Genomic DNA, 24,623 nt, shown 5'->3' with positions numbered 1-24,623 from the left:
ACGAGTCTGAGCTGGATCAGGACAGCAGGCATGTTTACATTCACCTGCTCATGGCCGTGACCCTCCCATCACACACACACACGCACACCTCCCCATGGCCACGACCCTCGCATCACACACACACACCTCCCCATGGCCGTGACCCTCGCATCACACACACACACCTCCCCATGGGTCCTTTATCACACACACACTGCAGGTGATTGGAGTGGCAGCTCAAAGCTTATTTCTCTCATTATGCAGCAATTGAAATTCACACTTACAAAGCCATACAAAACACTCCAGACTCAATGTATGGTAATTAAAAAAAAATGAATTCTCTGTGCAGTTTGAAATGTATGTCGGTCGGTGAACACACACACACACAGAGACGGGGTGTAATATCGGAACTCCCCCTATTACCGTTGGTCCCGTATTTCCACCGTCTTGCGTGTATGTGTCACTTAATATCCATTTCTATACAAACCAAGACGGCGGATTCCTAAAGAAACGCAAGCACCCACACCATTGGTGTATCTAAATTAGCTATGTACCAAAAATGACATTTTACCGTGACTCGAAGAGCTGTAAACAGTGTTGTGAGGCTGCGTGTACACATCCGCTTGGAGCTCCAGTGGAATTTTAATTTCATGACGAGAATTCTTGGTCTAACCGTTCATGTGCCGTTGAAACGGCGTAAATAGGCGACCCATCAGGCCAGCATTATAACTCCGAGCATGGTAAACAAAATTGGATATTTCAGGCAGTAAATGCTCCCGTTAAGAACCAAACAAGATTTTGTTTAAATCTACACACCTATGGCTACTGAAAAATGTAAGGTTCATTTAGCAAATTATTTTGAAGTGTGAAAAAACATTGTTGTTTTAGAATTTCCGAACAAAAGTGGTGATTATTGGGGGTGTTACGATAGTATAGGTAGTGAGACACACACACACACACACACACACAGACACACACACACACACACACAGACACACACACACACACAGACAGAGTGTTGTAGTATGAGTAGTGACACACACAGACACACACACACACACACACACACACACACACAGAGACGGGGTGTTGTATTAGTAGTGATACACAAACACACAGACAGGGGGCCTGTACTACGAAGGGAGCTTAACCTACCCAAATGTAACCCAGGGTTACTTTGTTAAACCGGGGTTGACAAAACCTGGTTATCTTAAGTGGTGTTAATCGGTACTACGACGCTGATTATGAAGTTGATTTGTTGAGCCGGGGTTAACCTAATTGGAGTTTGTGCGCGTTCACATAAAAGGGGTGGGTTGCAGCGCAAATTTGACACAGAAAATTGTTATTTTTGTACATTTCTAATTTCACAAACTATTAATTAGACATTTTAGCGAATATTCACGTTGGAACTAGCGGAAGTATTACAAATTTTAAAAAGTAAAAAACGGGTCTTGTCAAAAGGGCACTTGGACATCAAAGGGGCAAAAGGGCAGGTGCTAGAGCCCCTGTAGCCCCCCTTCTCTGCACGTGCCTCACACACACACACACACACAGAGACAAGGTGTTGTAGTATGAGTAGTGACACACACACACACTGTATGGGCTGCCCTGGTGTCGACCCTGCAGAGTGAGCTGAACTCTCATCAGCTGTCTCGGTGCCAGTCTCCTCCCTGCCAACCCATCAGCATGCACTCGTGTGTGTGTGTGTGTGTGTGTGTGTGTGTGTGTCTGTCTGTGTGTGCCTTAGCATGCACTTGTGTGTGTGTGTGTGTGTGTGTGCGCATCACTACTAATGATGACAAAAACAACAGCCAGTCAGTCTGTCAGTCAGTCACACCCAGCGCATACTATAATGAGTTACGCTACGCAGGGGAACATGGGAACAGGAAGTCAACGTGTTTGGAAAGCACATCACACATCTGACAGAAGGCAGATATGTCACTTCTGTATACACGCCTTCATACTACAACCCTTTACACTACAACCCTTTATACAACCCTTTATACTACAACCCTTTATACAACCCTTTATACTACAACCCTTTACACTACAACCCTTTATACAACCCTTTATACTACAACCCTTTATACAACCCTTTATACTACAACCCTTGATACAACAACCCTTTATACAACCCTTTATACTACAACCCTTCATACTACAACCCTTTATACTACAACCCTTTATACAACCCTTTATACTACAACCCTTTATACAACAACCCTTTATACTACAACCCTTTATACAACCCTTTATACTACAACCCTTTATACAACCCTTTATACTACAACCCTTGATACAACAACCCTTTATACAACCCTTCATACTACAACCCTTTATACTACAACCCTTTATACTACAACCCTTTATACAACAACCCTTTATACAACCCTTTATACAACAACCCTTTATACTACAACCCTTTATACTACAACCCTTTACACTACAACCCTTTATACAACCCTTTATACTACAACCCTTTATACAAACCTTTATACTACAACCCTTTATACTACAACCCTTGATACAACAACCCTTTATACAACCCTTTATACTACAACCCTTTATACAACAACCCTTTATACTACAACCCTTTATACAACCCTTTATACTACAACCCTTTATACAACAACCCTTTATACAACCCTTTATACAACAACCCTTTATACTACAACCCTTTACACTACAACCCTTTATACAACCCTTTATACTACAACCCTTTATACTACAAGCCTTTATACTACAAGCCTTTACACTACAACCCTTTATACTACAAGCCTTTACACTACAACCCTTTATACAACCCTTTATACTACAACCCTTTACACTACAAGCCTTTACACTACAACCCTTTATACTACAACCCTTTATACAACAACCCTTTATACTACAACCCTTTACACTACAACCCTTTATACAACCCTTTATACTACAACCCTTTATACTACAACCCTTTATACTACAAGCCTTTACACTACAACCCTTTATACTACAAGCCTTTACACTACAACCCTTTATACAACCCTTTATACTACAACCCTTATACTACAACCCTTTACACTACAAGCCTTTACACTACAAGCCTTTATACTACAACCCTTTATACTACAACCCTTTATACAACCCTTTACACTACAACCCTTTATACTACAACCCTTTATACAACCCTTTACACTACAACCCTTTATACAACAACCCTTTACACTACAACCCGTTATACTACAACCATCTATACAACCCTTTACACTACAACCCTTTATACTACAACCCTTTATACAACCCTTTACACTACAACCCTTTATACAACAACCCTTTACACTACAACCCGTTATACTACAACCATCTATACAACCCTTTATACAACAACCCTTTATACAACCCTTTATACAACAACCCTTTATACTACCCTTTATACTACAACCCTTTACACTACAAGCCTTTACACTACAACCCTTTATACTACAACCCTTTACACTACAAGCCTTTACACTACAACCCTTTATACTACAACCCTTTACACTACAAGCCTTTACACTACAACCCTTTATACAACAACCCTTTACACTACAACCCGTTATACTACAACCATCTATACAACCCTTTATACAACAACCCTTTATACAACCCTTTATACAACAACCCTTTATACAACCCTTTATACTACAACCCTTTATACAACAACCCTTTATACAACCCTTTATACTACAACCCTTTACACTACAAGCCTTTACACTACAACCCTTTATACTACAACCCTTTACACTACAAGCCTTTACACTACAACCCTTTATACAACCCTTTATACTACAACCCTTTATACAACCCTTTATACTACAACCCTTTATACTACAACCCTTTACACTACAACCCTTTATACAACCCTTTATACTACAACCCTTTATACAACCCTTTATACAACCCTTTACACTACAACCCTTTATACAACAACCCTTTATACTACAACCCTTTATACAACCCTTTATACTACAACCCTTTATACTACAACCCTTTATACAACCCTTTATACAACCCTTTATACTACAACCCTTTATACTACAAGCCTTTATACTACAAGCCTTTATACAACCCTTTATACTACAACCCTTTATACAACCCTTTATACTACAACCCTTTATACAATAACCCTTTATACTACAACCCTTTATACAACCCTTTATACAACAACCCTTTATACTACAATCCTTTATACAACCCTTTATACAACAACCCTTTATACAACCCTTTATACTACAACCCTTTATACTAAAACCCTTTATACAACCCTTTATACTACGTTTCTCAGACGTAAGCAGTTAAGACCCACGATACCCCCTAGAGGTTATTGCAGGTAGCAGGGACCTACTGTCGAGCGAAGTTGCACGTCTTCCCTCTGCGGCGCAGATAACCTATTACTCCTATTTTTAAATATCCCCCTTGGAAGTTGATCGGGCTTCCGTGGTGGATTTATTGAGATGTTTATGAAATAAGGAGCGACTACGCCTAGGTCTCGAACAGCTGGCTAACGTGCAAAGATGTTTGACCCTAGAGTTTATCTAGAGACACAGGTTATAGGCTACTTCTTGCTCAGGTTTTATAAGGATGGAGATTTTGTTACCGTCCAGCAGTACTAAAGTCCAACTAACCCAAGTCTTAGACAGAGCAGATGAATAACCACAGAAGAAACCAGTTATCTTACCCTCCTGCTGGAATTCGTAGAAAAACCAAGAAAAGACAAAAATACTGCTCGAAGAATTGGATGCCAAGGTTAAATGAGTTCTTTACTTTTCAGCACTTTGGTGATGTTAACAAAATGCGGCGTAATATCCACTTGCAGGTTACAATGTTGTAGAAAGTTTAAAAAGGGTAAATCCACAAAAGAGAGTACAATAAAAATAGTAAATCCACAAACGGAGAAGAGAATACAATAGTAATCCACAGATGGAGAAAAGGGGAATATAAGGAGAAAAAAGAGTAAGTCCTCAAAAAGGGAAAACTCCGCTGATTGTCGTTCTGCAGTCTCTCATTGTCGGAGTAGCAGTGCGATCCCGGCAACAGGTGGTGCGGAGTTATGGTCCGCGGCTTCAGCCTGGCACGAAGTTCCAACACTTGGCTTCTCAACGAAGTACGGACAACGAATCCTAACAATCAAGCGTAACAGCAAAACGCACGTAGCAGTAGAAGAAAAAAGAAGAAGCAGCCCGATCATTTAGTTCGGCCCCTATTTATACTAGGTGGACTTGACCTCCCCCACACATTCCTGAGACAAATCAATCCTATTTTCCCACGACAGTTTAGAACCTTCTAGAAGTTCCCACGATGGCTGGGAATATTCTCACGGTAGTTGGGAATATTCTCACAGTAGCTGGGAAAATTCTCACAGTAGCTAATACATTCTAGAAGTCACTGATCTTAACCAACAATTTAAAATGACACACACTACTTCTCCGGGTTACATTTCGGAGATGCTACATTACATTCAGGTTTACAGATAGTTTCCAGAGGTTACACAAACAGTTTACATTCTATGACAATTATAACAATGTGACACATTACATTTAACAACATACACTTTTACAGTCATCAAGAGAGATCGGTTACATTCTTACAGGTTACAAACACTTATGGCATTAACTTTTCACACAATGCAATCTGAATACATTCATTTAAACAGTTTAAGGCACTTTACCCATTTCACAGTTTTGAGACATACAATTCTTTACATGCATAATTCCCTAGACTTTACAATCAGGCTACTAAAATACTTGTAATGATACATTTCATTCATCGCACTTTATTATTTATTATGGGGTCATTGTTTGCAGTTATGGTTCATTTTCCATTCTTTTATTCACATTCAATAATCATCAAGTATTCCTGAGGTCAGGGTAATCTGGTTCAGTAATCCAGCACATTGTTCAACATCTGTTTCAGCACATTCATTCACTTCCACGCTTTCAGGTGAACTCAATTCAAGAGTAGGTTGCAAGGTCATTGGTTTAACATTACGATTCAATTCCTGGTCAGTTTCTTTCCTAATTTGCCTAATCATATTTTCTAGATCAGAGAGATTACCTTGATAGCTAGCGCTGAATCTAGCCTTTCTGCGTTTTCGCCTTGTAAGACGTATTGGTTTTGTGCTACCGCTCTGTGGTCCATACGGTTGGTGTTCAGGCAACACGTCAGTGAGTGTGCTGTGCTGTGCTGTGCTGTGCTGTGTTGTGTTGTGTTGTGGTCAGGGTTGGGTAGTAACGGATTACATGTAATCTGGATTACGTAATCAGATTACAAAAATCAAGTAACTATAATCAGCCCAGATTACAATTAAAAAATGGTGTAATCAGATAACAGTTACATTGTTGGGGATTACCTGATTAAATTTTATCATGCAGACAATGCAACTTTTTTGTGATAGCCTAGCTATCTTTTAATTTGACAAGCTTCGGGCTTGCCGGTTTGGTCCCCGACCAGTAGGAAAAATGTGGGCGGGGGAAGTGGTTGAGCACTGCTCTCCCATGCCCACATCCACGGCTGAAGTGCCCTTGAGCAAGGCACCTAACCCCTCACTGCTCCCCGAGCGCCACTGTAGCAGACAGCTCACCGCTCCGGTTTGGTGTGTGCTTCACCTCACTGTGCGCTTCACTAATTCACAGATTGGGAGACCAAATTTCCCTCACGGGATCAAAATACTCACTTACTAACTTATTTACTATTGGGCAGGTCTCTCGGCACACTGCCTGATCTTTTCCTCCTAATCTTAATGTAGCCTCTTGTTTTAGTGTTACCGTTTACTTTGAGAAAGTCACCAGGTCCCCCTGGTTGAAAAACATCCCAAAGGAATAATTTTCTCACCCCCACAATTGAAATGGACATGGTGTCAATTAATCTCAGGCCATGTCCCTGGGTCAAAAAAATCCAGTGAAAGCTAAATTCATTGTCCAGGTGTGCCCTTATAAAGGTTAAGCTGAGTTGTGCATGTTTGGAGAATAGTGATCCATTATCACATCCATGATGACTAAGTGATCAATTTTGGGATGGGGTGAACATTTCAATCACCAAAACACCACCCCCAAAGTGGAAAATAGCTATAGAAATGTATTAGTTTTGGGTGTTTTTCAGACAATGGGACCTGGTGACCTCAAAGTCTGGTAACACTAAAACAAGGGGCTACATTAAGATTTTTGGAGGAAAAGATCAGTTAATTCACACAGGAATGCTTTACTCAAAGCAAAGAGATTTCTTAGATGTAATGAAATAATTCAACTTCATCAATTCAGTGGTGGTGTCTTTTACTTAAAGATGAACTGAACTGGAATTTGAAGTAAAGGTGATATAACAGATGTATTTTATTTCTTCTCATTGGTACAATGATTAAAATGGCTGAATTTATTAAAAGGGATACAATTGTACGTTGAAAGTGTTGTTGTTGTTACATGGGCGCCGCCATGTTGGATTTCAACAATCGGCTACGTCACTGTCATGGTAAGCTACTCAGCACTAGCACTAGCAGCCATAGCAGATAATGAGTCTGAGGCTAGCTGACATGACTGAGGAAACTAACATTAGGCCTAGCTGAGTTACATATTGGCCATAAGCTGTTTATCGTAGGCTAGCCTACATCACAAAATCTCATACAAAATGAAACCAAACTAGTGAAACAAAGGCGAACACTTTAACAGGGGAAATTAATTGGGCATGAATCATACTGAACCCTACTTTGTCAATGAGCAGAAACACACGGCATTCAAACTATTGATAAGATGTGCACTATGGAAACTGGTCTGTAACTTTGGACGAATAAATGCCATTGACTTGACATATCCTGACTTAAAAAACCCTTTTCTTGCTTACTTTATCGCAAACTCGGTGGGGCAGCTTGTAGTCTTTTTCAATTCGTAGAAGGGCGAGCCCACTGTCTGTCTATGTGCCATGGAGCCTAAGTTTCAACTTCGGCTTCGTTCACCCAATGCAGTCACTGGTCGCAATTACAAAGTCCGGGAAGGTTCGTTCAATCTTTTAAAGTTTTAAGTGCAGTAGCCTATCTGTCCCCTTTGGAATAATATCTCGAAGTAGCCTCTGATGAGGTCCACTACGATCCAACCTAGGAAAGGGCTAGCAGCTAAACACCTTGGAAACACTCTTATGTCAAACTCCACAAGCTAGCACTCCGACCATAGAGAGTATAAACCATGACTCCGACGATATCACAGATCGATAATAATGCGTTTACTAGCTGGTAACTAAATCACAGCGGGTCTGTAAACAGAATCCAATGTCCCTTTCTACTCACCCTGAAGCCAGTTGTTCACCGTCTCAGGGCAGATTGTTGATGCGAGGGAGTTTAACTCGCAGTGCTGCTATCCAAGAGACTCGTGCAATATCAACATCCACAAGGTAAAAATCTGCAAACGTTCCACTAACGTTAGCCTAAAATAAACGGCAAACTCGTGTATCCTCCGTGTATCTGGGGTCAACTTGGGGTGACGAAGTTTTTTAACAGTTTCAAGGGAGGGAGAGAGAGCCCGTGTGAGTTGCTGTTACGAGTGCCAGTAGTCCAGACTGCGTTAGCTTACATTGCCGTGACAATGCGTGTATAGCTTATTTGTATGCACCGTAGCTTCGCATAGGCCTAATGTAGTGGTGGTGAGTGAGTATGCAGTTGTGTGGAGGATGTACAGTAGGCAATGTGTGTGTGTGAGAGATGGAGGGAGACAGAGAGACAGCGTGCGTGTTGCTGTCTCAAGCGCCCCTCGTCCAGTTTTCTACATGACCTGTAGGCTAGGCCTACAGTAGCCTATGTTGTGCCGCACAAAATGTGTCTATGTTGTACATTGCACAAAATGTATACGCCCCAAAATAAACATATACATAAATAAACATATTTTCCCCGTCACTTTAGCTTCCTCGAACATTTTCCCTACGTTTCGCCACTGCTTTGAAACAGATTCCAGTGTCCATGCTCCGGCAGCGCCCACACAGTCATTTTCACCCAAATGATTCTACTGAAGGTTGAGCTGGAGCCTGAAACCGATCGTCCCCCATCTAGTGGTAGTCAAGACACTACAGGCTTGTCCCTCACAGGCTCAAATGTGTAACCCATGCCATTAAAATGACTAATTTTCGTGTATACATAATATGCTGCAGCTGTTGCCTATAGAACTTCTCAGGTCCTACCATGCCAGTGACGTCATTGAAACGGGCAGCGTTCTAATACTAACAAATGCAATTTTGGTGTTGCTTAAAAAAGGCTACGTATTGATTTTTTTAATTACATTTTTTAGTGTCATTTATTTTTAATTGTCATAATCAACACATTATCAATGTTGATTATTTCAGTTCAGTTCATCTTAAGGGACATATTTATTGAAGTAATCTAAAAGTAATCCTAAAGTAATCAGATTACGTTACATGTTTTTGGTAATCCAACTGATTACGTTACTGATACAAAAATTGGCATGTAATTTGTAGTCAGTAATGGATTACATTTCAAAGTAATCTGACCCAACCCTGGGTGTTGTGTGTGTTGTGTTGTGTTGCGCTGTTTTGTGTTGTGTTGTGTTGTGTTGTGCTGTGCTGTTTAGTGTTGTGTTGTGTTGTGCTGTGTGTGCTGTGTTGTGTGGTGTTGTGTGTGTTGCGTGTGGTGTTGTGTTGTGTTGCGCTGTTTAGTGTTGTGTTGTGTGCTGTGTGTGTCGTGCTGTGCTGTGTGCTGTGTTGCGCTGTTTAGTGTTGCGCTGTGTTGCGTTGCGTTGCGTTGCGTTGCGTTGTGCTGTGCGGCAGTCGTGTGTGTGTGTGTGTGTGTGTGAGTACGGTTTGACTGCACCCTCTGTGTGCACCTACTCCTGCAGTTCGACTGCAGTTCACAGTGCTCGCAGTTCCCCCGCAAACAGCCCCACTGAATACCCCACTGAGGTAAATATTAGGAGAGGGACCCCCCCCCCCCCCAAAAATTTAATGCATGACCCATATTTCCCCTCCCCCATTTACACACACACACACACACTCCGCCTCTCTCACGCTAGTTAAACTGAAGCTCAAATCAGCGTTTTTTTCATCTCTGCTCTCGTGTGGGAAGCCTGGAGCGACAGAACCAGAGAGAGAGTTCCACAAGCTCTGGAGGTAACACATGATCACACACACACACACACACACACACACACACACACACACACACACACACACACACACACACACACACACACACACACACACACACACACACACACACACACACACACACACACACACACACACACACACACACACACACACACACACACACACACACACACACACACACACACACACACACACGAATGTAGCTCAGTCCGTAACATGTCACTCTACGACGCAGGAGCCCGGGGTTCGATTCCGGCTTGCTGCAGCAATTTCGGGGCAGCCGTGGCCTACTGGTTAGTGTGTGTGTGGCCGTGGCCTACTGGTTAGTGCTTTGAACCTGTAACTGGAGGGTTGCTGGTTCAAACCCCGACCAGTAGGACGCGGCTGAAGTGCCCTTGAGCAAGGCACCTAACCCCTCACTGCTCCCCAAGTGCCGCTGTTGATGCAGGCAGCTCACTGCGCTGGGATTAGTGTGTGCTTCACCTCACTGTGTGTTCACTGTGTGCTGTTTGTGTTTCACTAATTCACGGATTGGGATAAATGCAGGGATCAAAAGAGTATATATACTTATACTATACACCCACTCACATACACACATACATACCAAATCTGACAGTTCTGTACACACAATTATCTAACCACCACACACGCACACACACACGCACGCACACACACACAGAGTTCTCATGTGTAGAAGAACAGAAGAGCGCACACACACACACACACTTAAAAAGAACCTTTTTGATTTCCGTCCGTGTCGAAGAACCTTTATGATTTCCGTCCGGTTCAACGCAGACAACTCATAACTCTAGTGTCCCCAAGTGCCATAATAATAGCCCCACCTGCATACACTCTCACATACTCACACACACACATACACACACATACATACATACACACACACACTCACACACATTCACACACATACACACACACTCACACACACACACACACATACATACACACACACTCATACACGCACACTCATACATGCACACACTCTCTCACACACACACACACGCACACTCACACACATACACTCACACACACACACATACACACACTCACTCACACACACTCATACACGCACACTCATACACACACACATACACACACACACACACTCACACACATACTCACACTCACCCACACTCATACACGCACACGCACACACTCACACACACACACACACACACACACACACTCACACACATACACACACACACACATACACACACTCACCCACACTCATACACGCACACTCACACACACACTCTCACACACACACACGCACACACTCACGCACACACACACACCCACACACATCCACTCTCACACACACGCTCACACACACACGCTCACACACACACGCACACACGCACACACTCGGTTGCCGTGGCCCACTGGTTAGCACTCTGGACTTGTAACCGGACAGTTGCCGTGGCCCACTGGTTAGCACTCTGGACTTGTAACCGGACGGTTGCCGGTTCGAGCCCCGACCAGTGGGCCGCGGCTGAAGTGCCCTTGAGCAAGGCACCTAACCCCTCACTGCTCCCCGAGCGCCGCCGTTGTAGCAGGCAGCTCACTGCGCCGGGATTAGTGTGTGCTTCACCTCACTGTGTGTTCACTCCGTGCTGTTTGTGTTTCACTAATTCACAGATTGGGTTAAATGCAGAGACCAAATTTCCCTCACGGGATCAAAAAAGTATATATACTTACTTAGACACACACCCACACTCTCTCACACACACACACACGCTCACACACTCACACGCGCACACACTCACACACACTCACACGCGCACACACTCACACACGCCCACACTCACTCACACACCCACGCTCACCCACCCACACTCACTCACACACACTCACTCACACACACACTGCAAAAAATGAAATCTAACCAAGTGTTATTAATCTTATAAGATCAAAACATCTATTTGGCATTGTTTTTAGTATGAAAAGACACCTAGCGCTCTCTTGAAAGATCATTTTGACTAAATTTAAGAAGACTTTGACTTATTTTGATATATTTTTTCCAAGACAAATTTACTTAACGCACTGGCTGACAAATTTGCTTGTTTTCAGGATGAGATGTCTTAAAATAAATAAAAATTTTCTTAAATTAAGTTAAATGATTTCACGAGAAAGCGCTAGGTAAATCACTCTCTCACACACACACACACACACAGTCACCCCCCCCCCCCACACACACTCTGTCTCAGGGTCTCCATGGTAGTGAGCCATCAATCAAGTAAACGGCCCCTTTTGTGATGCATTAATAGGCCCAACATGCGTCCACACAAACACCGGAGCATTCTCTGAATGGACTTTGATGGACGGTCGCTCTTTCTAGCCGGCGTATTCTCATTCGCCGCCTGTAGCCGTGCGTCTGGCTGTCCAGTCACTAATTTATGGGTCCGTAGGGAGTAGACAATGAAAAAGCCTCCTGGACGCTCCTCCTCCTCCTGGATGCTCCTCCTCTTCCTCCTCCTGGACGCTCCTCCTCCTCCTCCTCCTCCTCCCGAACGCTCCTCCTCCTCCTGGACGCTCCTCCTCCTCCTGGATGCTCCTCCTCTTCCTCCTCCTGGACGCTCCTCCTCCTCCTCCTGGACGCTCCTCCTCCTCCTCCTCCTGGACGCTCCTCCTGGACGCTCCTCCTCCTCCTGGACGCTCCTCCTCCTCCTCCTCCTAGGCGCTCCTCCTCCTCCTCCTGGACGCTCCTCCTCCTCCTGGACGCTCCTCCTCCTCCTCCTGGACGCTCCTCCTCCTCCTCCTCCTGGACGCTCCTCATCCTACTGGACGCTCTTCCTCCTGGACGCTCCTCCTCCTCCTCTTCCTCCTCCTGGACGCTCCTCCTCCTCCTGGACGCTCCTCCTCCTGGACGCTCCTCCTCCTCCTCCTCCTGGACGCTCCTCCTCCTCCTCCTGGACGCTCCTCCTCCTCCTCCTCCTGGACGCTCCTCCTCCTGGACGCTCTGCTTGCAAGGGAGAGAGGAGGTAGGAGAGAGAGAGAGGAGTGGAGAGGAGAGAGAGGAGTGGAGAGGAGAGAGAGAGAGGAGTGGAGAGAGAGAGAGAAGAGGTAGGAGAGAGAGAGGAGTGGAGTGGAGAGGAGAGAGAGAGAGAGGAGTGGAGAGGAGAGAGAGAGAGAGGAGTGGAGAGAGAGAGAGAAGAGGTAGGAGAGAGAGAGAGGGGAGTGGAGAGGAGAGAGAGAGAGAGAGAGGAGAGGAGAGGAGAGAGAGAGAGAGAAGTGGAGAGAGAGGAGGTAGGAGAGAGAGAGAGGAGTGGAGAGAGAGAGGAGGTTGGAGAGAGAGAGAGGAGGTTGGAGAGAGAGAGAGGAGTGGAGAGAGAGAGGAGGTAGGAGAGAGAGAGAGAGAGGAGGTTGGAGAGAGAGAGAGGAGTGGAGAGAGAGAGGAGGTAGGAGAGAGAGAGCGGAGAGAGAGAGAGGAGAGGAGAGAGGAGGTAGGAGAGAGAGAGAGAGGGGCGATGTGGTAGCGGGGGGGAGGAGGTGTTAGTAGAATCCCGAGTCAAGTGCAGGGCAACCTGCTGATCCCTCTCCCAACACGGATAAATGTCACTTTGAGCATCGTGTGTGTGTGTGTGTGTGTGTGTGTGTAGTGGAGGGTTGAGGAAGACTGAAATGAAAATAGGAAGGCACTCACCCAGACTGGCAGATGACTCTCTCACACTCACACACACACACACATTTCTCTATTCTCACACACACACACTACCACACAACCTGCTTGGTCTGATATGGGTGAATATAAATGTACAGTGGAACTTCATTTGTATTTGACACACAGACTTCCAACAAACCAAGACATTGAAGACTAATAAAATGGCCATACTTCACACACACACAAATACATAGATGCACACACACATGCACACACTCACACAGACGCACACACACACGCACACACTCACTCACATAGATGCACACACACAGACGCACACACACACATAGACACTAGGGCTGTTGGAACAAATTTAAATTGAATACTAATCGAATTTGGAAATTACTATTCGAATGTGGTGTTTTGGGGAGTTTTTTTAATGTGTTGGCTAACTTTAGCGAATATGTGAAAACAAAATGCTTTTGTCACGTCTAATGCACAATCTAAATATGGCAGAAGCAATGCACCCAGCCCCAGCAGTGGCGCGACTGGCTGGGGCACCTGCACCGTACGCCGGAGACCCGGGTTTGATTCCCGTCCCGTGGTCCTTTCCGGATCCCATCCCGACTCTCTCTCCCATTCACTTCCTGTCAATCTCCACTATCCTATCTGATTAAAGGCATAAAAAGCCCAAAAAATATACTTTAGAAGCGATGCACCCACGTAGATCACCATATGTAGCAGCGAGCAGCCTGAGTGCACATCTGATAACGCTACACCCTGACAAGCTGGGTAGGTAAACAGTCCGAGGACGAGGAACCGCGCAGCTAAAGCAGGCAAGGATTAGGTTTTTGCCTCCCTCCTCTAGGCTATGTCCGGTGCTCTCTGATGCCTCCCTACTCTAGGCTATATCCGGAGCTTTTGTCACTTCTCTGATAGGCATAACGGTTCATGGAATCGCAGACCGATAGAGAAAAAGAAAGCAAACGTTTCCCCAATCAGGAAATACTTGCTAATTTGGCATCATCAAACATAGAGGCATTCAATAAAGTGGTAGTGGTATACACACACACACACACATAGGAGTTCAGTCAGTGTGTGTGCACGTCTGCCCAAAAAAATTTAAACCACTCAAGTTGCACAGATATCGTTGGTAGACTGAGCTTTTGTTCAATATAACAAGTCAATTACGCGTTTATAGTGGCATTGGCAATGCATAAGCCTGTTTATACAGTGTATTGAGATGCATCGTAAATATTAATAATAGGCAAAATTTGAGCATTAAATATTCAAATATAATTTGATTATTAAAAATGTTATGGCAGAAGATTGACAGCCCTATTAGACACACACACATGCACACACACACACACTCACACAGAGGGGTAGATTTACTAACACTAGCGCAGTTTACGCTGCGTCTGTTTATGTGAGTTCAGTAATAGTGCGCGCTGTGCCTCCTCATTGTGCGCAGTATTTATCAAACCAGCAGCTCATCTGGTAACTAACCTTTCTTTGCCCTCTACCGCAATTTACGAGCATCCACAACTGAACGGCATACTTCAATCACAAGGCAGTTGACTGAAGTTTGTTGATGTCAACATTAAAACAAATCAAACGTTTAGTGATCATGAAACATTAATACAATACATGATTAGATGTCAACAAGCAGGGAGATAATGAAGAGCTTGTTGTTCTACTCAAACTACATGTGTTAGGCTATGGAAGATTGGTCAGATGTAGCAAGTTTAAGTGGATAACTTGAAAGTGAAAGTAAGACATTTGAAAGCCCAACGAAAGTTAAAGTTGCTTTGGATAAAGTACAACGCAAAACTGGTGTTCTGAATAGCCATTCTGTTTTCTTTGAAAGTTCCTCTTATTAGTGCTGGGCAGTATACCGGTTCACACCGTATACCGGTGTATATTTTCGTTATGATATGAATTTTTAATATACCGCCATACCGGTGTATTTTATTACACAAGGTTTGGAACACTGCGCCGCGCGACTGTTTCAGACGGGACTTTTTTCACACGCATGCATGGTGCCACTGCGAGGCATAGTGAGGGTAAACACAAAACACTTTAAGTTTTTTTCCCTGAAGAATGACCCTTAAGGCTTAATTTCTCTGTAGGTAGGGGGTTTATTTAAGGGTGTTTAAATTGTTTCTTTAGTTAAGGAAAAACGTTAAGGGATACTGCATTGAAAGGGATTTAGTGTCACGAAAATTCTATTGAGATTGTTCAACAGCTGGAACTAGCTGGCTAGTAGGTGATGTTAGTTAGCAACCCACCGAACACAGTGAAGTTTAATGATCTTATCATTCATCTCACCTTAAGAATATTTGCTGAAATTATCCAGATAGCAAGTAAAGCATGTTATAGAAATGCACTGAGCAATACTAGCTGGCTAGTTAGAAATGATCCTGACTGTCATCAGTGCACCAAAACAAACTTTTTTGTTAATGTTTTGCCTAGCGAACCGAACCGAAGCTCATGGCAGGCTAACAAGACATCCACATCCACATGAAGGTAACGTTAGCCTACCACTAACGTCATGTAAACCACACAAATTAAGGCATGTTTCCGATAGGCCTATTTGACAGAGTAAGCATATTAGCAGAGAGGTTTTATTTTAAATTGTATAATTTTCAAAAAAGTATAATTATTGCAAGTTGCACTACTTTTTGTATTGGTTTTATACAAGATGTTTATGAAATTTGCACAGTAAAAGTTCTGTATTTTGACTGCAATTGTCTTTGCATTCTGATTAGATTCTTCATTAGAATCATGAGTGGCTCTTTGTAAACAGCATCATTTTCTGGGGCCATGCAAAACTGCATTAGCCTACCACTAGTGTGGAGTTATTCTACATCATGACAGTAAAATAGACCATCCTTAGTCAATATACTGCAGCAATTCCTCTCTCAACCTGTAGAAAATGCTGTGAACATCTGATTATGCATGAAAAAAAAATATACCGTGAAACCGTAAGAATTTTGAAAAATACCGTGATACCCTGACCCTCCTATGAATGCATATGCATGACACGGGAAAATGCAAATTGCCATTTTCAGCTCTTGCGACAGGCAGCCTGCACCTTTACACAACTGCAGCCTGTTTTTAAATAGTCATCAGTTACGTCAGTCTTTGTGAACAATTAACGCCTGGAAACAGCAAATGGCTTGAGAGAGAGAGAGCGGGAGAGCCTCAAATACAGTGGGCAATGCTTCGACTTGGCCAGCTTCACTCACGGTCCGCGCGTGGGATCACATGGTATCACGCGACTTTAATTTGTATTTTTCCAGTGAGACGCTGCAACAACCCAAACAAGATGGCTCAAGTGAGCAGGGTGTCTCGTAAAAAGAAATGGAGCCTGGAAAACCCTACACAGACTTCACTACAGACTTTAGACTGCAGACTGGTTTAGAAATAATTTAATAGCCAGAAATATGCCTGCCCTGCCCTAATAAAGAAATATTTGGTTAATTGCTAGTGAATCCCGTTTGCAGCCGTAGAAGAAACGCAGGACAAATTAAACATTTTGGTTTTCTCCGAGTGCAACGATGATAGACAGACATCATTTGGACAAAATATAGAGCATATTAACCTCCTTTGCTCAGCCAAATGCCTTCCTGTTACGTCCTGTTATCACGGAGTTACAGGCGATAAGGTCACAAGTTTACTTCATTAGCGGTTTATTTGTTTAATTATTAAAGAGTGTTTTTCATTGAAAGGTTTGACTGTGCTTATTCAGTAGAGCATTTAGTGCTCTTCCCAATCCCAGATGTTCACATTGCATGTTTGTTTGTAATGGATGCAATCGCGAGATAGGCTACGCGTTTGACGGCAATGAGTTGTTAACAGACATGAACCAAGACATATAGCCCATCAGCAATCTAGGGACTGTTCGTTATTTATTGAAGGGGCCACCGGAGGAATTTTGAGTGCTTCAGTCAAAAGTTGCATGACCCTCTCTTGCCTGCTAGAAATTGTTCAATGGGGGACCGAAACAATGCATGCCAGCTTTTTCCATGTTTATCACATATTTTAACTTTCCCCCGCTGTCTTGCCGTTTTAATGTTTTCCCGTAGAATATCCCATATTTTAATACTCTCATAACAGCCCTGCCATCGGGCCTGTCTCTGTGTTGCCCTGTTGCTACCCCTTGCCCTTCCAACGAAACAGATGTCTTCAAATCATCGTTTTCCTTGCTTGAAGGCTACTGAGCTACAAGAGAAAGTATTTCCCCTGTTTGTATGTTCACTCCAAGTTGTAAACTTACCAACTCTGTACTGTAGACCCTAACTGGCTATTTATATTTTCTGTGAAATAAGCAAATGTATTTGTTCAACTTTATGAAGCAGAATTACGCACTAGGCTACTTGGAACATAATACATTTGACAAAGGACAGATGTATGTTGCTAGTGACAAAATATTAACTTTCAGTGTTTTACGATGTCTTTGTCATGGGGAAGTGTTTTTCCCCATGCATTTATTCTAGGCTACTGTCAGTGACTGACGCGAGAGAAGCGGGGTCTGTGTTGTGTTGTGTTGCGTTGCGTTAATTTATTTTCATTGGGCATACCGTGCCGTGCCGTCCACAGCTCTTCAGTTCTGACAAAGCCAAAATTACTCCTTTTGAAACAATGAGTGCAGGAAACACGTTTGTATGGTTATATTGCTTGACGGGGGGGGGGATCCCAAGCAGCTTTCAGCCATAAGGATACTTTGAGAACATTTCAATTCACCCGACACTAATATTCAAAATGTTGAAAACTATTTCGGCATAGCCTATAAACAAACGAGCTACTTGGTGAGGCTTGGCCTCACAGATGCGCTCGTGCCTTAGATGGCAGGAAAAATCTTCAGGATAGGCCTATTAACTAACCACCCGATTCACGTTGGCTGGGGGGAAGGGGGGCCATCAGACATTTGTGCCCAGTTAATCCAGCCCTTCCCCCAACAAATCACACCTTCCCACCTCTGGCAGCTTAAAAGAAGTCAAGAGGACTCCTTACTCACAGACCTATTCACAAACCTGCGGCATTTTGCCGTGTTTTGAAATCATGCAGCTACAGGAGCTTCCAATCGTGAGGAAGCAATTTTGCATTGTAGGCATAACTAACATGCAATAACGCCACCAACAACAACCAAAACTATAGGCTAATCATTGTCAACATGTAAATTAAATGTAACATAATTGTGAATCAAATTAAAATGTTCTATTTTGCAAACGTAGGCATAGTAACAGAATAATTTAATAATGTTACAAAGTCAAAGTCAAAGTCAGCTTTATTGTCAATTTCTTCACATGTTCCAGACATACAAAGAGATCGAAATTACGTTTCTCACTATCCCACGGTGAAGACAAGACATATTTTTCCAATTTAAGTCCACAGACAAACATAACATTCAAGTAAGTAAGTAAGTAAATAAGAGGGCACATATAATAATGAAAAAATAAGAGCAGCAAAATTTGGTTGAAATTGTGCATAGACAGTCAATAAAATACTAGTGCAAAGTCAGGCCAATAAAAGGCTTGGGTAGTTCTGTTTGACCTAAGTAATAAAGAAAGTGGCATAGTGGTGCAAGTTATGTAAGAGCAGCAGAAGTGTTGTGTTTTCAGGACAACAACACCAAGTTGTAAAGTGTACAAGTGTGCAAGTGGAGTAGTGCAGGCGGCCATTGTGGTGCTGTGGTGGAGAGAGCCTGGAGTAGTGCAGGCGGCCATTGTGGGTCCAATGTCCAGGATGTTATGTAGCTGAGGGTGGAGGGGGGAGAGGAGGGAGAGAGTTCAGCATCCTTACAGCTTGGTGTATGAAGCTGTTGGTGAGTCTGGTAGTGCGGGAGCGCAGGCTTCTGTACCTCTTCCCAGAGGGCAGTAGATCAAACAGATTGTGAGCGGGGTGACTTGCATCACTCACAATTTTGGTCGCCTTGCGGGTGAGGTGGGTGGTGTAAATGTCCTTCAGGGAGGGGAGTGAAGCACCAATGATCCTTCCAGCTGTGTTCACTATGCGCTGCAGGGCTTTCCTGTTGTATTCAGTGCAGCTTCCGCCCCACAAAGATAGCCTACTACATCAATCCGTATGTTTCATTAGGCTACTAGGCTATTTGTTTTGCCTTGATTCATTTAGGCTAGGCCTTTTTATTCAGGGGCCGTATTCACAAAGAATTTTAAGGCTAAAAGTAGCTCCTAACCAAAGAGAATGAATGCGTAGCCAAAGATAATGAATGCGTAGCAAGATGGGTCGTCCTAGTTCATGTCTATGAGGGCAAAGTGGAGTTCAGTCAGAGACGGGCTCTGGTTCAGTTCCCGCCTGCACAGGGGCGTGTCACTGACGTATGACTTACGTTTGAACGCCTCGGTTCCACGCCAGACAAGCCGGAGTACAAAACAAAGTTGGTGTACACCTTCATTAATGTTGATTTTCTCCCGACTGGAGGGTCATACTGTCACGACATTCTACTGAAATAGGGAGGAGGGTTTGGAGATCATGATACCGTGTCCGAAATGTGCATCCATTGCTCAGAAAAATAAGGCTTTGACAAATTCTGGGAAATTCTTGGATTCTGACATAGACCTCAATGTTAAAAAGGGAGCCCGATCACTGCATAAATGTGCGGGGGCGTGTAGGCTACTGCTAACCTATTTGCATACATTTCCAGGGACAGGAAATGGCCTCTCAGGAAGTATCTTCGTAATCAACCATCTTTGGCGTAGCCCTAACTGGCGAATTTAGGAGCAACTCCAAAAAATAATGGGCGTGCCACTCCTAACTTTAGGACTCCTAATTTTTTCACAGCGCACGCATTCTCCGACCTGTCACCTGTCAGTCATCATCGGAAGAGAGGTGTTTGGAATTCCCGCGTTACAATCATCAGCCAATCAAGGTGGTCACTTCAGTCAAGCTCGTGCATGAGTAATGACGTCATCCATAGCAACGAAGACTCACTCCTAGTTTAGGAGTTGTCTGAAAGGCTTTGTGAATAACTTTTAAGAGAAAACTCCAAGCTAAAATCTTTAAGTGCGATTTAGGAGTAGCCTACTCCTAGTAGTAAGATAAAAGCCTTTGTGAATAGCCTACGGCCCCAGTTATTCATCATCTTCCGTCCTTGTGTAGCGCACGCATTCTGAGACCTGTCACCTGTCACTCATCATCGTAAGGGAGGTGTTTGGAATCATGCCCGCTTTACAATCATCAGCCAATCAAGGTGGTCACGCTTGCCCATTTACCCAAATTAATGGTCGAATATTACTGATGATCATTGTTATTTAAGAACATGCAGTGTGCGTAGGGTACCAAAAACATCTTGCTCGTAAAAAAGCATCATAACGCACATTCTGGCGGGTCTGTTATTTACTGTAGGCTGCGCAAACCACAGGCCTTTAGCCTATTTTGGGCAAGCCTGCATTAATTAATTCATTCATTAATTCAACCTTTATTTATTCTCGGAGGGTCTTTGAGGGAAGCCCTCATTTTCAATGAAGCCGAGATTACAGAAGCGAAGCAAAGTGCTCCACAAACAAGACAACATTCGAGGCCTTCTGTTGAAGAATTGTATATAAAGCCTGCGCTAACAGTAATCCTCCTGCCCCTGATAGGCCTACCACAGCTGTGGATAGTGTGGAATGTTCAAGTAATAACACAATCCAATGTGTGTCTCACACACACCTCACACATTTCTCTAGATTTTGCAACGAACTTACATGACACAATGCCATAAAATATGCCAGTTTTAGGACACAGAATAATGTTTGTAATGATACCAGGTAGGCCTACGTTTAACAGTAACAAGTGTAATGAGCTATTCATTGTCGAAGGTGAAATTCTTACTTTGGAAAACAAACATTTGCCAATATCATCGCCGATCATCAGAATATTGCAACAGATTCTGTGTGTTCTGGACTGCAGGTAACTTGTTAAACCAGTGGTTCTCAAACTTTTATTTCATTCCCCACTTTGATCTGATGTTGTGATCAACTGATGATAGTGGAGATAACGTGTTATCCCGAGGCTTTTGCAAGTCAGCATCTTCGACGGTTAAAAATATACGTTTTCTATGTCCCAAACAGAGAGCCATACTTTATTGTTTTTAACGATCTCTATGCTACTCACAAAAATGTAGGCATGGGGACATGATGAAGTAGGCTATCCAACTGTCGTGTGTTAAATTATTGTGATTACGAGCCAGTGGTTTTCAAACATTATGCGTGACTCGGACATTTAACTAAATGCAACAGGCTCATATAGTCCTCGCATTCGCTAAATGAGGACCAGTGTTTTGTCAAATTGCAAATAGCTATTCGTTTTTAACGAATTTTTATGATAGTATGAAGTGCTTTTTGTATAGGCTACTATCTTAATCTTGGAATATGGGGAGGGAAGTGGCGCGTCTGCAGTCAGCCAAATATGAATGTAATTCTGCGGCATAAAGCAGATGTATTTGTTTATTGTTCAGAAAAATAAAAATGACATGTCATGCAGTCAATTGACTACATTGCAGTCAAGAAGTAGGGCAAATTAAGACACTGTTTTGATTTGCGTAGTTGCGTTACCCCCAACACTGACAATAACATAGACAGCAAATTAAGATATTTTTTCGTTTTACGAGCGGCACCGGTAGGCTATCAAAAGCAGATTTCGATTTTCGCTACCACCATGTAGTCAAGCCTTAAGCCATACCCAAGTAGCCTTAATCGAGGTAATGTTTAATTACGATTTATTTTGTTATTGAATTCGTAGGCTGGGATTCCTCTCGATAACAATTACCACTGACAGAGCGATGTACAGTGGCAGAGCGACGCACAGTGGCTGAAAGTGGTACTATAGCTTCACGCAGCTTCACGCCGCGTAATGCGCGACTGAAGTGGCCATTTGAAAGCGATGCCCACTGTACACACAAACACAGAGAGAGAGAGAGCGCTTCTCAACGGTGTGTGTGATCTCGGCCTCTCAGCTGGAAAATAGGTGGCAAATGAGTGCTGCTCCAAAGCTCTCCACAAAAGCACAAGTGCACACTCACACACACACACACACAAAAGCACAAGTGTAATGTTATTTAATGTGAGGGAAGAGCACACACACACACTCATTCTCACACACACACACACACAAAAGCACAAGTGTAATGTTATTTAACGTGGGGGAAGAGCACACACACACACACACACACACACACACACACACAGAGAGAGAGAGAGAGGGAGGGAGAGACTCATGCCACAGAGAGCCTCAACACACACACACACACACAGAGAGAGAGAGGGAGAGACTCATGCCACAGAGAGCCTCAACACACACACACACACACAAAAGCACAAGTGTAATGTTATTTAACGTGGGGGAAGAGCAGCAATAAAGTGAGGGACTGCACTTTACATTACATTACATTACATTTGGCTGACGCTTTTTAACCAAAGCGACTAACAACATGGTAAACAGTAAGTTTTAGAACAATTCTCACAATTTTAGGACAGTTTAACAAAAACATTAGAGTACAGTAAGAATAAGTGCGTCGGTGAGTGCTGTTTTTTTTTTTTTTTTTTTTTTTTTTTTTAACAGTTACTTGTCAGTTTAAGACGGCTGGTGAGTGCTAGGATCAGTAAGACTTGTAAGTGTTGCTATGAGAGTAGATGTTCTCTAAAGAGCTGGGTCTTCAGGAGTTTTTTGAAAGTGGAAAAGGATGTCCCTGCCCTTGTAGGAATTGGCAGTGTGTTCCACCAACAAGGAACAACAGATGAGAAAAGTTTGGATTGGCTTGAGCGTACCGGTGGTAGAGCTAGACGTCGTTCGTCAGAGGAGCGCAGCGGTCTGGAGGTAGCGTATGTCTGTATGAGGGCATTCAAGTAGGTGGGAGCAGAACCGGAGACTACTTTGTAGGCAAGCGTTAGAGCCTTGAATTTGATGCGGGCCGCCATAGGTTAGAGACACTTAGAGATAACGTGTGTGTCTGTGTGTGTGTTATGCGTGCTTGTGAGTGGCTTATGTCTGTGTGTGTGTGCACATAGGCTTGGCATGTGTGTGTATAATCTACCCCCATATGCATAAACACACACACACCAGATATTTCTAAAGCAGTTTGTAGAGTCTAGTAAGCCCTCTACATTACTCTAGTGCTTGTCCTCCCGAGGGTGTGTGTGTGTGGGTGTGTTTTCATAAATGAATGAGTGAAAACAGTGTAATTCCTACAGTCAGGCCACCCCTATGCAGTCACACACACACACACAAACTTTGATAGGAATGTCTTCCCCCAAACAGTCTCTTCATACCCCTGCTAAATTTAGCTGTGTGTGTCTGTATGAGTATGTGTGTGTGTGTCTGTATGAGTATGTGTGTGTGTGTCTGTATGAGTATGTGGGTGTGTGTGTGTGTGGATATGTGGGTGTGTGTGGATATGTGGGTGTGTGTGTGTGTGGATATGTGTGTGTGTGTGTGTGTGTGTGGATATGTGGGTGTGTGTGTGTGGATATGTGTGTGTGTGTGGATATGTGGGTGTGTGGATATGTGGGTGTGTGTGTGTGTGTGGATATGTGGGTGTGTGGATATGTGGGTGTGTGTGTGTGTGGATATGTGGGTGTGTCTGTATGAGTATGTGGGTGTGTGTCTGTATGAGTATGTGGGTGTGTGTGTGTCTGTATGAGTATGTGGGTGTGTGTGTGGATATGTGGGTGTGTGGATATGTGGGTGTGTGTGTGTGTGGATATGTGGGTGTGTGTGTGTGTGGATATGTGGGTGTGTGTGTCTGTATGAGTGTGTGTGTGTGTGTGGATATGTGTGTGTGTGTGTCTGTATGAGTATGTGTGTGTGTGTGGATATGTGTGTGTGTGTGTCTGTATGAGTATGTGGGTGTGTGTGTGTGTGTGGATATGTGTGGGTGTGTGTGTGTGTGTGGATATGTGTGGGT

At 43.5% G+C, this 24,623-nt stretch overlaps 1 protein-coding gene and 1 long non-coding RNA gene across 2 annotated transcripts in view; both read left to right on the top strand.

The window, feature by feature from the left end:
* LOC121695127 (retinoic acid receptor beta-like) overlaps positions 1 to 24,623 on the top strand; it is a 245,507-nt gene that overhangs the window by 5,571 nt on the left and 215,313 nt on the right. The window lies entirely within an intron of this gene.
* Positions 5,794 to 17,961, top strand: LOC121695151. The gene is made up of 3 exons (XR_006026035.1): positions 5,794 to 6,161; positions 17,474 to 17,479; positions 17,951 to 17,961. It is a non-coding gene; the product is annotated as an uncharacterized LOC121695151 (long non-coding RNA).

This window comes from Alosa sapidissima, chromosome 21 (assembly GCF_018492685.1).
Source record: "Alosa sapidissima isolate fAloSap1 chromosome 21, fAloSap1.pri, whole genome shotgun sequence".
NCBI lineage: Eukaryota > Metazoa > Chordata > Actinopteri > Clupeiformes > Clupeidae > Alosa > Alosa sapidissima.
This window is presented reverse-complemented; position numbering and strand designations above follow the sequence as displayed.